Below are 16,968 nucleotides of genomic sequence, written 5' to 3' on the forward strand. Positions count from 1 at the left end.
GAACCCGGACCCTGGTCCTCGAACACCTGCTGCAGGGCCGGTGCGAGCAGACTCCCAAGCCATTTGCTCTCTTTTGGCCATCTGCTCTACCAGGGTGGCACAAAAAGTCCTGCAGCTCTGGAGGAAAAGGCTCAGCAGGAGGGAGGAGAACATTATTGTGGACTACAGTCAATAGGCTAAACCAGTGATCTGTTCCATGAGGTCAGCACGGTTCCTATGTTTGGAGATTTGGATATTCCTCTCCTCAAGGACCCAATGACATTCAACCTGCATGCAGCAGACAGGAAAGCTCGATAGAGGAGCTGCATTCAGGTGTTGAACAGGAGGGGACTGTGTGACAGAACAGCCAGCATGTGGACTGGCAGACTGGGGGGAGACAGAGTTCGTCCCTGGGGCCTCCAAAAGGACTCCAGTGGAGAATCCTACACGGAGCCATCGGCTCACATTCTTTTATCTGTCGTTTTAATTATTTTAATCTTTTAATTTTTGCACTGTGGATCCCATTTGCATTCTGCTTGATTGATGACTATATTTTGTACATGCAAGCGCAAATAAAGACTGTCAAATAAATGTGAACAATAGATAATAAGTAAGACCAGAAAAATAGTTCCATATGGGGATGGACCCCCTCTGGCCTGAAACTGTCAGTCTGATTTTTGCGCTTTTTCTACAAGTGACTGTTTCCTGGTTTATTTATGTATTCCGGGTATTTTTGGGTGAAAAGCCCTGTGAACTAGTAAATAAAGTGTTTTGGAAAACTCCAAAGTCTTCTTCACAACAGAAATGGTGTTTGTGTCACGGACGGGTTGATCAGGACCCGAACGCAGGCTAGGACACAGTGGTAAAATGGTCAAACAAGCTTTATTTACAGGGGGGAGGGGGCACACAAAGAACATGAGGAACACGAAGCACACGAGGAACACGAGGGTAGCCCTCCAGGACTGCGGAGCACACGGGGAATACGTGATCAGCCCTCTAGGACTGCGGAGCACACGAGGGCAGCCCTCCAGGGCTGTGGAGCACACGAGGGACACGAGGGCAGCCCTCCAGGGCTGCGGAGCACACGGGGAACACGAGGGCAGCCCTCCAGGACTGCAGAGGGCGCAGGGAACAGGGACGGCCCTCCAGGGCGCAGGGAACGTGGGCGGCCCACCAGGAGACACCATGCTGGAGCCGCCCTCCAGGAGACACAAAGCTGGAGCGGCCCTCCAGGGCACAGGGAACAGGGGAGGCCCTCCAGGTGCAGGGAACAGGGGCGGCCCTCCAGGAGACACGAAGCTGGAGCGGCCTCCAGGATGCAGGGAACAGGGGTGGCCCTCCAGGAGACACGAAGCTGGAGCGACCATCCAGGAAGGAGGGAACAGGGTGGCCCTCCAGGGCACAGGGAACAGGGGCAGCCCTCCAGGAGACACGAAGCTGGAGCGGCCCTCCAGGAGACACGAAGCTGGAGCGGCCCTCCAGGAAACACAGAACACCAGCACATGACGAGGAAGACGAACAGACACGCTGACAAGACAAACAGACAACCTCACAACACAAACAGACACCCTGGCACTGACAGGCAGGCGCAACCTGCTTAAATAGGCAGCACGCCAGCAGTGCCAGCTGCCACCAATTGTGCCCCACACCACCCCCTGCAGGACAACGACCGACACAACCCAGAAACCCTGACAGTTTGTCCCTTATTTGTTGAGTTTGTCCAGGCCTTGTATTTATTCACTGTGTGGCTCTTTGAGACTTTTCCTTCAGCATCCCTTAGAATCTTTAAATCCCTTCTTGGTAAATTAAAAGAAAATATCTTGTCCCCTGATGAGATCGCTGTTGCTTTACCTAAATCATTCTTTTTTTAGTGTTAACATCATTTTATTTTTTTTATTTTTTTTTCAGAAAAAAGTACCAATGGGAGACCAATCACCTTGCTCACCCTTGCTTGGCTTTTTTTTTGGGTGGGAGTGTGTGGCACAGTTTTAGAGTGTGAATCATGGAGCAGATTCTTCTTCCTGTTTGTATTTCAGTGCCACTGATGCATGATGAGAGCTGGAAAAGCCTGCGTCACATTCCTCTGCCTGCAGACTACAGGTTTGTGGCTGTGGTTGGTCTCCTCTGACTCTGACACTTACTTGCAAAAACAGCTCTTACATTTTGTCTGAGCATTAATTGGACATCAATCAAATGTATTCTCCCTGGAAATGGGCGACATTTTTCTGCTCTTTGCCAATGATTACAGGCAAATGAAAACACAGTGATATTTGTGGAACTGCCGTGTGGAAGCTGAACGGAGATGAGTGTATACTGCTGCTGTACTCTCACTGTGTACGTGTGTGTGTTTGCCTGACCAAGGGCATGCATTACTGTGAGTCGCACAGCCACAATGCCCTGCAGGAAGAGCCTGATAAGGCAGGCTTATTTACCATAATAATGCATCTCATCTTTGCACATCAAACACTCCTGCCTGGTCTGATAACCCGTTCTTTAATTTAGCATGACTGTTTGATCTAGCTGTGCAGCCGCCCCTGCCGCTGCCACTGCTGCCGCCGCTGTCCCAAGGCCATTGTCGTGAGCAGCACAACGTTTGGTAATTGCTGCATATTTCAGCAGCGTTTCACAACTAGAACATTTATGTAATGCTGCACCTATAGTGCAAATGTTCATATGCCCTGTTCATATGTCATATGCAGGGTGGATTTTAAAAAGTCTTATTTAGATTCACTCATCATCTGGTAGGATACTTTGTGCCAAGTGCATTGGCTATTTACTGTTGCTTTTATTTTATGATTCTTTTAGGCTTCCCTGACCGCGTTGCATTTACTGGATCTGGTCCAGGTCTCGTAGGGTTTTTTTTTAGTTTATTTTCTAATCATCTCTTCCTTTTTGTTTGACTTGGGGTTTAGTTCATTGGTTATATCAGTGGGTTAGCTTGTTTCTGGGTTGACCCTGAAGACAATCTTCTCTTGATTTTTTGTTCACCCATCTTTAGAACCAGAAACCTTTTAGGTTTTTTCTTTTTTTTTTACAAAAGTAAATCATTCTTTGCTATTTTGACTTCCTGAATCAGTCACTTTTATGTTGGTCCCAAACCCCCAGACTAGGACGTAACCATATATAGATAAATGTATAGATATGCACAGCCCAGTGTTCCTTGTTATGTACATACGTGCATTTCTGACCCAATTGAACATCTCACTTGTCCTTTCTTGACACCAACCTTTAGCTGTGTAAAAGCTTTATGGAGGTTCAGCCCACTGCTTCAGTATTAGTGCCATTTCCAGGTGTGTCAAAGGTGCTGAACCAGGTTCAGTGCAACTTGTGAATATGGTAAAGTTTCACAGTACAATTAAAGATCACAGTTGGAGCAATGATGGCAAAATCATACAATAAAAACAAGTAATTTCTGATGCTTTCACAAGCCTGTATGGGATCCCTCAGCTTCTATTACCAAGACATTTAGCTAAATTACATAATGGGAATTTACTTATGGGATTTTTTTAAAGGTAAAAAGCTGAAAATTCCCCAGCCTCTTATTAGATATCTAAAATTTGCCCTGCTCTAAGGCAAATGAGTCACATTAACACAAAGTTTTAATCACTGTTTTCTTCAATTGCCTGCAACACATGCAGGAGCAGCTTTGTTCATTGCCTGTGTTGAATTTAATTGGGTCTTGCTGACTCTCTGCATCAGTCGCGTCAGTCCTCTGGATGCCACCCTCAGGTAAGGCAATTATAATCAGCGTGCTGTCTCTTTCTTTTGTTCAAGGCTGAGCTTCTCCTCAAAAAAGCTTCTTGGGCAGAAAATAAAAGCTGCAATGGACTTAATGTGAGATCTGTTTACTGATTACAAGCTATCACAGCAAACATAGCATTGCCCGGCATGTGATGAGCTGCTTTGAAGCGAAACAGTCCATCCCAACTTGGGCCTCATCACTGATCTTATGTTGCGTTTTACACAGAAATAATAGATTAACAAATGTAAATGCAGGGTTAAGACCCAGAAATTATGTCTGATACTTCTTCTGCAGTTAACATTAATAGCTGCTGTTATGTGTTCTTACATTTATCTGACCTGATGGCGCTGATGTTGTCTGCGAAGGGGAACTGCCTTCTCAAATGAATGGGGCTTCTTTTGCATGTTTTATTCCATGTCTACAAGCGATCAGCCTGCCCTGATTGAGCCAAACAAATTAAATCTGAGAGGATCTGATGCTTCTCTCAGCCTGTCCGTCTGAATTTCTTTGAGCTTAATCAGATTTGGCAGTCGGCCTGTTCCTGTTGTCTCTGTAGAAGTGGAGAAAGTTGGAACTGTCTATGGTGAAGCTAATTTAACAAATCTGACAGCTAGCCTTTCTGCACCAACAACAGCAGACGGTTGGATGCTGCGTGGCATGACAAGCTTGGCCAGATCCCCTTAATGCCTGAATAATAAAGAATGGCTTCATGTTCTCCAGGAGGAACTTTTCTTCTCACAAAAATAAAACATGCCTTTGATTAGGTTGGTTGTCAGCAGCTCGATGAAAGTAATTCTTAAAAAAGCGACTTGAAATTGTAGCTATTGTCTGTGAAAGGACCCTCAGACACATGATTTAGTTGTCCTCTGTTCATTTTTACATGATAGCCTGTTTTCATTCCTCACAAATGTTTTCAAATGCAGCTACAACATGGCTTATTCACGTGTCTAAACAAATGTATAGATGATGAATATATATACATCCAACCACATGTATATGTGACTTGCGAAAAGTACATTTGGTATCTACGGAGTAAATAAGTTCATCAGAGCAGCATGGAGGACCTCTACTCCTAAGCCTGTAGGGGTCCTGTGACTTGACCTTCAAGAAGTAAAGGATGAGTAGAAGTGCAGTGAGATGACAGGGGTACATACAGCAACACATGATGTATGAGCTTTCACCAGGATGCTAATTAACTGGGAGGGAGAATAAGTTAAAAACACATGACTGAACCGAAAATAGAAACGGTGAAATTAAAACCACATGCTTCTATGATGGATGAGAAAGAGAGCAATAAAAGAGCTGAAGTGTGGAAAAAAAAAAAACTGAGCTTCGAATCTGTGATACCAAGCAAAGATCAATAATGCACTGGGACACTTAATGTTTCACAGTGGTAACTGGTATTACCTGTGTGATTAAAGAAAAGTCAATATCACTTGATTAGACACTCGAAGGAGCAACAATTCAACGCCTGCACCGCTTAAAACTTCTCAACATGTAGAAAAAAAAACTATAGAAGAAAAAGTGAAAGGGAGCTCAACTCTAATCCCTCCCATCTGAGCTCTTCTCTTTCTCCCCATTTAAATGTGGCAATAAAGTCTGGTCGTATTCGTACCACCTGTTCTCTTTAACTACAGCAATGATAAAACTCTAAAACAATCAGCTGTGTTAAACATATTGTTATTAATCAGTTAAATTTATGTAAACATTCTAGAGAGTCTCACCACATTTATTTTAATTTAATCTTATTGAAAAAGACTTTTTAATGGTCTGAGAGGGCTTACCTGGTGAACGCTGTGACCTGCACATGATAGTTTTTGTCTACATGAAATGGGAAAAATGAGAAAGTGGAACCTTTGGGACCGGAAAGGCGGTAGCCGTGCTGGCCTCAGGTGTGACCTTCTCCCCCTCACACAGGTACTGCATCACTGCATGTCCTCATTGGTGTTCTACTTTGTCTGTTTTCACAAACTGTATTTGTCACAAGCCTCCATGTTGGGCGGTCCACAGCACTTAGACTAATTAGGTTGAGGTCAGTGCCTGCGGAGATGGGGGGGGGGGGGGGGGGGGGGGGACTGTAAACACCTGGCAGTGCTGGTGGACAGCAGACCAGATCCTTCAAAATCCTTGGAGATCTTCCTCCAGTCTGCTGCTGCCAGCACCATCTTTTTTGCTGCTGGGTGTTACAGCCAGCATTACAGCCAGCGACACCAGCTGACTTGATAAGATCATCAAGCAGGCTGGATATGCTCAATAAACTGCTGTCCATTGACACAGGATCACCCTCTCCACCACACACTGGACAGACAGCAGAGTGCCCCCCTCCTTCCCGCCGTTCGTCCGTCCATGCCTCCGTCAAGGTTCAGGAACCTTAACATTTAGGATGGAGATAATGTCACCATATACCAGAAATAGAACAATCCTGGCCACAACACCTCCTGGGTAAAGAAGAGCTGTGATTGGTCCTCCTGGGTTTAGAAGTGTTTGTCCCTCCTGAAGTTTCAATAGAACAGAAGTCTTCAACATTGATTTCATGTCAAGGTTCACGGGACCAGTGACTTAATTCCATAAAGAAGCAGAAGGGGCAGAGGATTGGGCTTCAGCATCCAGACACTGATGGTAACACATGTTTGACATTAATGTTCACACTCAGAATGTGATCGTCCCTTTATTCTCCTGGCCTGTTTTGGTCCTCATGCTTTGGGTTTTGGACTTATTAACGTGTCTTGGTTATGACCACTGCACCAATTGCTGTAAGTAATGACTTTTCTTTTTAACGAATATTGGAGGTAAATATGTGGTAAACATGTGTCTGCATCCCTTTGTAAACTTGACAGGCTACTTGGATTTGATATATTTCCTAAAAACTCTTGGTTTCTCAAATTAACAGAAAGGTTACCGTGACTGGATCAACCAAGGCTGGATTTGGCTGAATTTGTGCTAATTTTTCCGTCATGATATTCCAAATCACTGGAGGGAATGATTGATGTTTTAAGCCTTGGCAGAGGTGGGAACTCTCTGAACACCTTCTAGTTTAGCTTTGTTCATTTATAAATCACACATTTCTGGAACTGGAGAATTGGATGTACTATACTCCTGAACTAACAAAATACATGGAAACAGATAACACAAGATGCAAAATGCCAAAGATGGCCTCATTCATTTATCTTTCACCTTTGTTTGAACCGAGTTTGAACCTATAATTATCACCTCATCAATTCTCTGAACATGTTTTCTCTTCAAATAAGACAGCTTCACCTTCTTCATCTGCTGCATTTGCAGGCATTACATGCTGTCATCCCTGCCAACAACACACACACACACACTCACCCTCAGGATGTGACAGGGCAGGTACAGAGCACCTCTGTCAACCCTGACACATGAGAATGCTGAGAAGGAAAAGGCGAGGAAGGGGAGGGGGGCAGTCATGATGGGCAGAAACCCACATCTTCTAATGGAAGTGAGCACCAGTGTGGCAGAGATATATGAGAATATTTCCATTCTAAAGAGTGTATGACCAATGAAAGATCATTTCACACAGTAGAATCTGAAGACTCAGACTGTCTTTATCTTTCCTTGCTCGGGATAAACACATTTGGAATTGTCTTTTTCTTGGACAAACTCCACTGAAAATATTTGAATGTCCTCTCTGCACAAATGATAAAACCCTGGAATTCTCCTTTCATGTATAATTCTTTTCATAATTCCTCAGTAGTGAAGAGACACTTGCTGACACGTGCTGCTGCCCCTCCACCTCGCCTGTTGGACTATGAACACTGTATATAAGAGTATGATCAATCAGGGCCTCTTGTCACAGAGACATTGATTAAGTTCTTCCAATGGCCCCACAGACCCTGTAAATGATAGAATAATGTAGAAAAAAACCCAAAATTAAAAAATATATGTGATTGTGTCCTGCTTGTTACTCCTTATATTGCAAATATAAGTCCCTGAGCAGGAAAAGGAGATGATGCAGGTACACAGGAGAAATGAAGAGGGCAGAAACATGACAGAGGAAGAAGTCATTCTTAGGTGTCACAGAGCTGCCAATCACAGGAGACAACTGGATGGATTGCTTCAGAGCAAGCGGCAGAGAGAAACAAGGAATAGTGATGAGGCTGTAACATTTCCTGCTGCGAGTAAAGACACTTGGAAACCAAGCAATTATGCTACTGGGTTAAGATGCTTTCAGGACAGGCAAAAGACAAATATGAATCAACAATACATGGCTATTAATACACCAAATTACTCCATATTCCAATTTAATGCAATGATGGCAGCCATTTGTTTTAGTAGAAATTACCGTATTTTCACGACTATAAGGCTCGCCTAAAACACTGAGATTTTCTCAAAAATCGACGGTGCGCCTTATAATATGGAGCGCTTTGTGTGTGGACTGAGTTCCAAAATCTGCTGTGCGCCTTTGGTGGGTGCACTACGGTAAACGCTCCGCCAACCGATTAGCGGCACACCTACACGTAAGGATCCCCTAAAATGGCGCCGGTCAAGCGATACACGTATGAATGAGGCTTACTTTAAACTGCAGGCCATCGAATATGCGGCTGAAAATGGCAATCGAGCAATCTTAGTGTTTTCGCTTTATGAGGAGGCAAGGACAACTGTTGCGCAGCGGCTGCCCGCGGATTACCAGGAGAGGGTGGCCATCTTCCGCACCTACTGCCGCGACAAGATAACCGCGCCCAGCCACATCACCAACATGGATGAGATCCCTCTGACTTTTAACATCACTTTGACCCACAAAGTGGAGAAAAAAGGACCGCCACGGTGGCGATACGCACAACGGGGCATGAGAAGTCGTCGTTCACCGTGGTTCCCGGCTGCCATGGAAACGGACAGAGGGCTGGATGACGGAAGGCACACACTCCTTCACAAAGACTATGAGGCAGCGGCGGGCAAGTTATGCCACCATATGCGGGTGGATTGTAGACGCATGGGCTTTGATACCGTCTTCATGTATTGTAAGAGCTTTCACAAAATCAACGCTGAACCGGAACCGGTCGGTGAGTCCGATTCAGATGATTAAGAAGAGGAATTCGGGATGTTGGACATTGAAATAGTGCAGTTGTTTAATTTAGATACAGAAGATGAAAACTTTGATGGTTTTGTGGTGGAAGAATGAATATTTTGTTCAATAAATGTGTCGAAACTCACTGTTTTACTTCAGTTGTCATTTTTTATTGTATATTTCAGCATGCGCCTAATAATACGGTGCATCTTATGTATGTTTTAAATACAGAAATAGCACCCATAACTGAGACTGCGCCTTTTAATACAGTGCGCCTTATGGTCGTGAAAATACGGTAAACAGAAATGATCTTTTTAACTATGTAACCTTCAATTCTTTTGTAACGTTAAAAGTTTATTTTATTTAGAGCCCAAGCTCACAGACATTGTTGCCTCTAAGAGCTTTACAATCAGCACAGTTGACATTCCCTCTGTCTTTAGACCCTCCACCAGTCGGTCCGGACAAATACTTTTAATGACAAAGAAGAAACCTGAAGCAGAGTCACAGGTGAGGATCCCTCTCCCTGGGAAACACAGACATCCAGTCAATGCCCACACAAACATCAGGTCTTGATGGACTGTATCCATGATCAACAAGACTAGAGAAAACAAGACAGGCTCTGGCAGTAATAGGAGCACTTATGAGACATGGATATATAATTCTGGGTAGGGTAGGGAAAGTGGAGAAAGAGGGAGAGGTGGGTGTTTAGTTTTTTCTGTCAGTTTCTTCTTCATTGAAGTCAGGACAGAGTATATAGATGAACATGAGAGCATTTAAATTGAACTGAACTGATCAAACATCAATTGCAGACACAAAATGACACACATAGACATGCAGACATTGCATTAAGCTACAAATGAAACACAGACAGATGTCAGATGGCGAGTGATTGATGTGTGGGTGCAAAAGTGACTATTTATTTCAACCAATGTTTAAGGTTTTATAAAGGTAGAATGGTCCCAGTTCCCAGCAGGAAGTAGTGGTGCATTCCATGTTTGTGTCCCTCTAATAGGTCCCACCAGTTAGCTAAATTTTGTCCTGCACTGTTGGGTATGTCAGTCTCCTCGAGTCAACACTCTTGTATTTAGTGTTTCCTTTTTACAAAAAATCCAAACAGCTGTCCATATGCAGATGATTGCTGTCCAAATCTAGAATGTTGCTCACGATGCTCAGTGATGAAAATTAAGAGGTTTCCTGTCTCTGATTTTCCTAAAGACAGACTTGATGGGTTTTATATTGCTCTCAAGCAATTCCTACCTTTCTGGTATTTATATAATCTCAAAATGCTCCTCATAAGTGTATGGAATCCACCAGCAGCATTCAATTATACTGATAAAAGTCTGGCTGAACTTCCTGTCTGTCATCCATCTGTCATTGCTTGCAAGTTGCACCTCTCTGGCAGAGTGGTTTAGTTTTAGTTTGCCATTGCCAACATTAAATGTGATAATGCAGCATTCAAATGCCATCAGTTACTATAGTTCTCTAATCTATGCAAGGAAGATTAGCATTTGTGTAAACAAACCAGGAATGTTGCCATGATGCCTGTTAGCTCCAGCATTAGCATGCAAGTTGTTAGGGTTCGATTCAGGCAGGACCTGTAAGCAGACAAACAAGAGCTGATGGTGTGAACGCAAGATTTTAATTAACTCAGGTAGTGAAAAGGTACGCGGAGTGCAGATCATTCCTTTGAATGAGGGACGCGTGGTGACATAGGAACAGATGTGAGAAAAACAGGGAACGTTACTTGAAGGGACGGAACACTAGAAGATACCATTGACCCACGTTTACCACAAAGCCAATGCAACGATCAGACGCTGGTGATTGGGAGGCAGCGGCTTTTGAAGAGTGTTGGTGACCAACTGCAGGTGTGACGGTCACCAGCGAAAGGTACCCAGGTGAATCCACCATGCCCCCTAGTGAGAAAACCAGGAACACAAAACACAAACAAAAGGCACCAACACACAGGCCATGACATAATTGCTTGCATTAGTTTTATCTTTAAAATTGTACAGTACCTATTTGCATTTGCAACATTTTGCATCAGGATCAGCAGAGTGTTTATTATGTATGTTCTCAAAGTCTCTTGATATCCAGTATTTTTTCTAATTCTATGTGCTGTGCAACATAGAAAGAAGGTAGGAATTGAGTCAGAAATGGAGAATTCTTTTATATAATTAAATCTTCTTCTTAAAGCTTCTATTCCTCACTTCAAACTGGGGACTGTCCTGACTTTGAAAAGGCAGAAACTGCTGCCTGTGAGGCATACAGTTACAGAAGTTAAACAACAAAGGTTTTGTCATTTAGGAGAACGAGGTCATCAGACATGTTGGCTTAGCTCGTGACTCATCCTCAACATTTCAATTTCACTTTGGTTAATTGTGTTGATGATGCTGCAAAAGCAGCTGCATTGGTAGACAAGTATGTGTGCACTCAGAAGTCTGTCTTTTCAGACAAGCCTGTGCTTCATAACAAAGCATCAACGGTGTTTGATGATATGAATCATAAAGAAGATGTCGGCTTCATGGGCACCTCTCATGTCAGTGGTCAAAATGATGGTCTCACAGTAAAAACTCCTCGTGAGTAGTTAGCAAGGAGCTAGTTTGTGCAGAGGCAGAAGATGAAACCCTTAATAGTTCTTTATATCTCTATTCAATAATATTGCATATAAAGCTGAAGGACTCCTAATATGTGGAGCAGAATTTAACATAAATAGGAAGCACATAATTGACACGACAAGTCTAAGGAAAAGTGGAAATCCAACATCAAAATTCAATAAAGTATCCTTATCTTAAATAGCAATGCTAGATTTGTGGAAATTGAACTCAATACAGAAAACAGCAAAATTTACTAAAGAATATATCAGCATAGAGTGGAAGAATTTACTATCAGCAGAATTATCGGACCATAACTGAACATACTGTATCTTCATATAAACACCAAATAGATTTGAAGGTGATTGTTCGGGTGATATTACAAACAAAAATAACACATTTAAGGAAAATGAAAGTAAAAATGTACAGTAAGTATTCCCAAAACCTGAGGAAATTAAGAATAAGACAGCATTGCACAAAAAAATCAGGAAATACATTTGTGACAAATCAGTGACATCAATACTGAATTTAATGATATCTTATTTATATAGAAAAAGTATATATTAATCAGAGCTACTATGGAATGGACAGCAAAATGTACAAGAAAACAATTAATACTATCCACAAAATAAGGAACCCAGTTACAGGAGAGCTAAAATACAAGCCAGAAAAGATTGGGAACATCTTCAAATTATGTGATGAAGATCTCTAGACACAGCCTCCAGCTGCTGTTGAAGAGGAAACCAGAGCTTTTTTTTGAATGAACTAGACTTTATGTGAACTGGCATAGAACAAAAAACATCTTAACTGCTGATATCACAAAGGAGGAAGTTAGTGAAGCTATTAATAACCTCCAAAATAATAAAAGAGCTGGCAGCAATGGCTATCCTGCAGAATGTTCCAGAAGCCTATAATCAAGGATTTAGATACTGGATTGTCAGGTATACAGACCAATAAAGAATGTGTGCACAATTCAACCACTCGCTCATTAATATGCAACAGTTTAAAAACTTGGCTGACGATTTCATGAGTTTGGTGCACAAACGACGAGGTGATGACAGCAGTATTACACACAGGACATTTTCTAAGTCTGGTCCGGCACAGGAAATGACAGCCTTGGTGCAGCCAGGATGTTCAAACCTGTGCAATTTCTGCTGTGGATTGGGGTCATTGGAAGGATCGGCATCTCTGTTAAGGTATAAAAATGGTGTTTCTTCCCCATTGTGTTTAGCGTAAGTGCACATGAGCATACAGCGGTGGAGGTGAGTGAGTTTGAGCCTTTCATCATAGGGGTTAATTCTAGAGTGTTGTGGGATATGGAGGCCCAACATTCTTTCATTGTGTAGTCAGCGCTTCAATTTTCCTTGGATACAGTCAGGATATGAGAGGGATGGCGCTTGGTTACTGTTAGAAAAGCACTTCAGACTTAACCCGTAAGCAGACAAACAACAGCTCATGGTGTTTAAACAGGACTTTAATTCAACATGAAAAGATAACCATTCACTGCATGGAGAAAAGATGAGGTGCATGAAGTGCACATCGTTCCTTCAAATGAGGGGTGTGTGTGTGTGTGGAAGGTACAAGTCACGAGAAGACGCTATAGACCAATGTTTACCATTAAGCCGATGAAACAATCAGATTCAGATTCAGATCCTTTAATGTCCCACACGGGGAAATTTACAGTGCAACAACATCAAGAGCACGCAGAGAAAAATAAGATAAAATCAAATAGAACAGGATTTGGGATATACAAAGAGGATGTATATGTTAGGCTCACGAGGACTGGCGGTCAAGTGTGGCGGAACCCCAAAGAAGGCAGACAGACACGGGAATTAAAAGTAACTCTGACGATTTTAATGAAACAAAAAAAGGACAGGAGGGAAGAAACTAAATGAGGAGGGAGGCCGAGACAAACTATAGGGTGCGTGGGGGAATGTCTTGGATGCAGATGTTGGATGTAAATGAAGTGTGAATCGTGAGGGTGTGTATGAAATATCAGTGGAGGGGGTGTTGTACATGTGCGTGATGCGGCAGACGAACCAAGTCCGAGATCCGAGGGCGAGAGTCCGTAGGGGAGTCCAAGTGTCCAGAGGCCAGGGGAAATCCGTCCGAGGAAGGGGAAGAGGACGAGGGGCTAGGAAGGTTGCAGAGGAGCAGGGGGAGACGCTGGAGAATGCTGGGAGTCGCAGGGAGTCGCTGGGAGACGCAGAGAGACACAGAGAGGTGCTGGGGTCGCTGGGAGTCGCTGGGGATTGCTGGGGAGTCGCTGGGGAGCCTGGAGAGATGCTGGGTCGACGGTATGTGCTGCCAAAACATCAGTTAGATCAAGCACTGGCCTGAGTGCAGAGGGGCCTTTTAGGGGTGCAGAGTCGTTTGGGCGGATTGGGTGCAGCTGGAGGAGAGGGCACGGGTGGTGGTGGTTGAGCTGATTGCACAGGAGGAGGTGGGGCCAGAGTAGGAGTCACAACAGTATATTTACAATAATCCAGATAAATGGATACTCGGCCTCTGTGTACCTGTACATAGTACAGAGGGTGAATACAATATACATATCAGAATATATAATATTCAGATTGTGCTAGCGGGTGTTATGTTTATTGTGCAGTCTGACAGCAGCCGGCAGGAAAGATCTGCGATACCTCTCCTTCACACAGCGAGGGTGGAGCAGCCGCTCACTGAAGGAGCTGCCCAGTGCTGCCAGGGTGTCCTGTAGGGGGTGGGATGTGTTGTTCAACATGGATGACAGCTTAGCCATCATCCTTCCGTTTCCCACCACCTCCACCGAGTCCAGGGGACATCCCAGGACAGAGCTGGCCCTCCTCACCAGTCTGTCCATCCTCTTCCTGTCCCTGTCCGTGATGCTGCTGGACCAGCAGACTATCCCGTAGAAGATGGCTGATCCCACCACAGAGTCATAGAAAGTCCTCAGGAGTGGTCCCTGCACTCCAAAAGACCTCAGCCTTCTGACCAGGAACAGTCTGCTATTGCCCTTCTTGACAAGGGCGTCTGTGTTGTGTGACCAGTCCAGGTTATTGTTTAGGTGAACACCCAGGTACTTGTAGGACTCCACCACGTCAACATCCGTTCCCAGGATGTTCACTGGTGCGGGCGGGGGGTTGTTTTGCCTGTGGAAATCCACCACCAGCTCCTTGGTTTTGCCAGCGTTGATCTGGAGGTTGTTCCGCAGGCTCCAGTCCACAAAGTCCTAAATAAGTTCCCTGTACCCCGTATCGTTCCCATCAGTGATGAGGCCGACAGCAGCGGAGTCATCAGAGAACTTCTGGAGGTGACATGAAGATGTAATGTATGAGAAGTCCGCGGTGTAGAGGGTGAACAGGAAAGGAGCCAGAACTGTTCCCTGCGGGACACCAGTGCTGCAGAGAAGCCGATCTGACTCGGAGCCCTTCACCCTCAAAAACTGTGGTCTTTGTGTGAGGTAGTCCAGAATCCATGTTGTGAGGTGGTGATCCACCCCAGCTACCTGCAGCTTGTCCCCCAGCAGCCTGGGCTGGATGGTGTTGAATGCACTGGAGAAATCAAAAAACATGATCCTCACAGTGCTTCCAGCCATCTCCAGGTGAGTGAGGGAGGTGTGGAGGAGGTAGATGACGGCATCGTCCACCCCGATGCTCTGCTGGTAGGCGAACTGCAACGGGTCCATGAAGGAGCTCACCAGTGGGCGCAGGTGATCGAGGATGAGTCTCTCCAGCGTCTTCATCAGATGAGATGTCAGAGCTACCGGCCCGTAGCTGTTGAGCTCCTTGGGGTGCGGTGTCTTTCGGCACTGGGACGATGCAGGACGTCTTCCACAGCTGTGGCACTCTCCCCAGCTTCAGGCTCAGGTTGAACATGTGACTGAAGATCCCACACAGCTGGTCTGCGCAGGACTTCAGGAGCCTGGAGCTGATGCCGTCGGGACCTGTCGCTTTCCTGGCCATGTTCTTCTTCAGGGCCTTCCTCACCTGGTGTGGTGTGAGGGACAGGCTGGAGCAGGGAGGTGTTAGTGGGGGGGATGGGCATGGGCCAGGGTGTGAAGTGTCGGGAATGTATGGGCTGAAGTTCATGAGAGAGGGGGAGGGGGGACAGGAGGAACAATGGATTGCGGGCACAGACAGTGGCGGGGGTAGCAGCAGAGGAGACTGGGCTGGGGGAGGGGTGGGTACCTGATCAAATCTATTGAAAAACAAGTTCAGATCGTTAGCCCACCCCCGGTCACCCACAGGTTGGGACTTCTGCTCCTTGAAGCCCGAGATGGTCTTCAGTCCCTTCCATACCCCACAGATGTTGTTCTGTTGCAGCTGGTTTTCCATCTTCCTCCTGTAGTTGTCTTTCTCCTGTCTGATCTTCCTCCTCAGTTCCCTCTGCACAGTCTTCAGCTCTTCCTTGTCTCCAGACACAAGTCACAGTCAACTTGGAGGGGCAGATACTTAGAGGAGAGCCAGACATTCTGGCCCAGCAGATAGGATGAGGCTGGAACATGGTGACAGTTGGCTTGCCTCTGAGGCTGTGAGGAAGCACCTAGGAGGGCATAGCGGACCCAACTATACGTACTCTTGCAGTGATGCCGGTTGGCCTGTTCAGAGGGCACTGCCACCTCCTCCTCCTGGAACTCGAACAGAGGTACTGATATCCAATGGCATGAAAGGAGACATCCCCGTGGAGGCTAAGACTAATGAGATGTGGGTGTACTCCACTCAGAGCAGGAAAGAACTCCAAGATGCCGGACGTTGAGTAGTCATGCATCAGAGGGCAATCTCCCATGTCTGATTTGTCTTTTCCGTTTGGCTGTTGTACTGTGGGTGGTAACCAGGGGAGTGACTCACCAAGGCACCAAGTGCGTTGCAGAAGGTTTTCCAAACTTGAGATGTAAACTGTGTCCCCGATCAGATGCAATATCCCGTGGGAAGTCATGGAGACAGAATACATGACTGACCAGGAGGCCCCCTGTCACAACTGCAGATGGGAATTGAAAAACCTATCCACCACTGTGAGGATGGTGGTGTTTCTGTCCAAGGGGGGAAGACTGATGATGAAATCCACAGCAATATGCGATCTGTGGGATTTAAAGAGGATTGAGGAGGCCAGCTGAAGATTGATGGGAGGACTACCCACAGGCACACACGGGACATGCCAAGATGAAAGATCTGGTACCTCCAGTCATGGAGGGCCATTAGAAGCTTTGTCATAGGAATTGTCGGGTCCTAGTGAGGCCAGGGTGGCAGGTGAGCATAGAAGAATACCCCCTCTGCAGGACATCAGATCAGACCGAGTCCGGAATGAAGAGATGGTTGGGAGCCCCGTTACCAGGATCCAGTGCAGTCCGTTGGGTCTCCAAGACCCTCCTCTCCACTTGCCAGGAGGCAGCTCCTGAGCATGATAGGGTTGAGGAGTGGGTAGAGAGACAACACACTGCTCACTGAATACCTCACCAAAGTCCTGGTATTTGATAGATACTGTGGAGAAATCAGGGACTTCGGGTGGTGGCTCAGTTTGAATGATAGGTACCGCTCTAACTAATAAACCTTTTGGCTGACCAATTAAACCGCCCGTTGTGGCGGGCTAACCATTGAGTGCCCAAGACTTCTGGGGAAGAAGATGAGTGAAAAAGAAAAATGTGGACAGTCTCCCCG

The 16,968-nt window shown here is 45.4% G+C and overlaps 1 protein-coding gene and 1 long non-coding RNA gene across 3 annotated transcripts in view; one reads left to right on the forward strand and one right to left on the reverse strand.

The window, feature by feature from the left end:
• Positions 1-16,968, reverse strand: part of LOC130528269 (uncharacterized) — a 221,107-nt gene that overhangs the window by 199,466 nt on the left and 4,673 nt on the right. The gene's annotated exons all lie outside the window — the stretch shown is intronic.
• LOC130528251 (inactive N-acetylated-alpha-linked acidic dipeptidase-like protein 2) overlaps positions 9,187-16,968 on the forward strand; it is a 350,820-nt gene continuing 343,038 nt past the window's right edge. The window contains exon 1 of one of the 2 annotated variants that reach the window (XM_057037405.1): positions 9,187-9,254. The gene's annotated coding sequence lies outside the window, so the exon portion shown is untranslated. The remainder of the gene's footprint in view (positions 9,255-16,968) is intronic. The other variant, XM_057037407.1, reaches the window with a different exon arrangement.

Source organism: Takifugu flavidus, chromosome 7, assembly GCF_003711565.1.
Source record: "Takifugu flavidus isolate HTHZ2018 chromosome 7, ASM371156v2, whole genome shotgun sequence".
In the NCBI taxonomy this organism is placed as follows: Eukaryota; Metazoa; Chordata; class Actinopteri; order Tetraodontiformes; family Tetraodontidae; genus Takifugu; species Takifugu flavidus.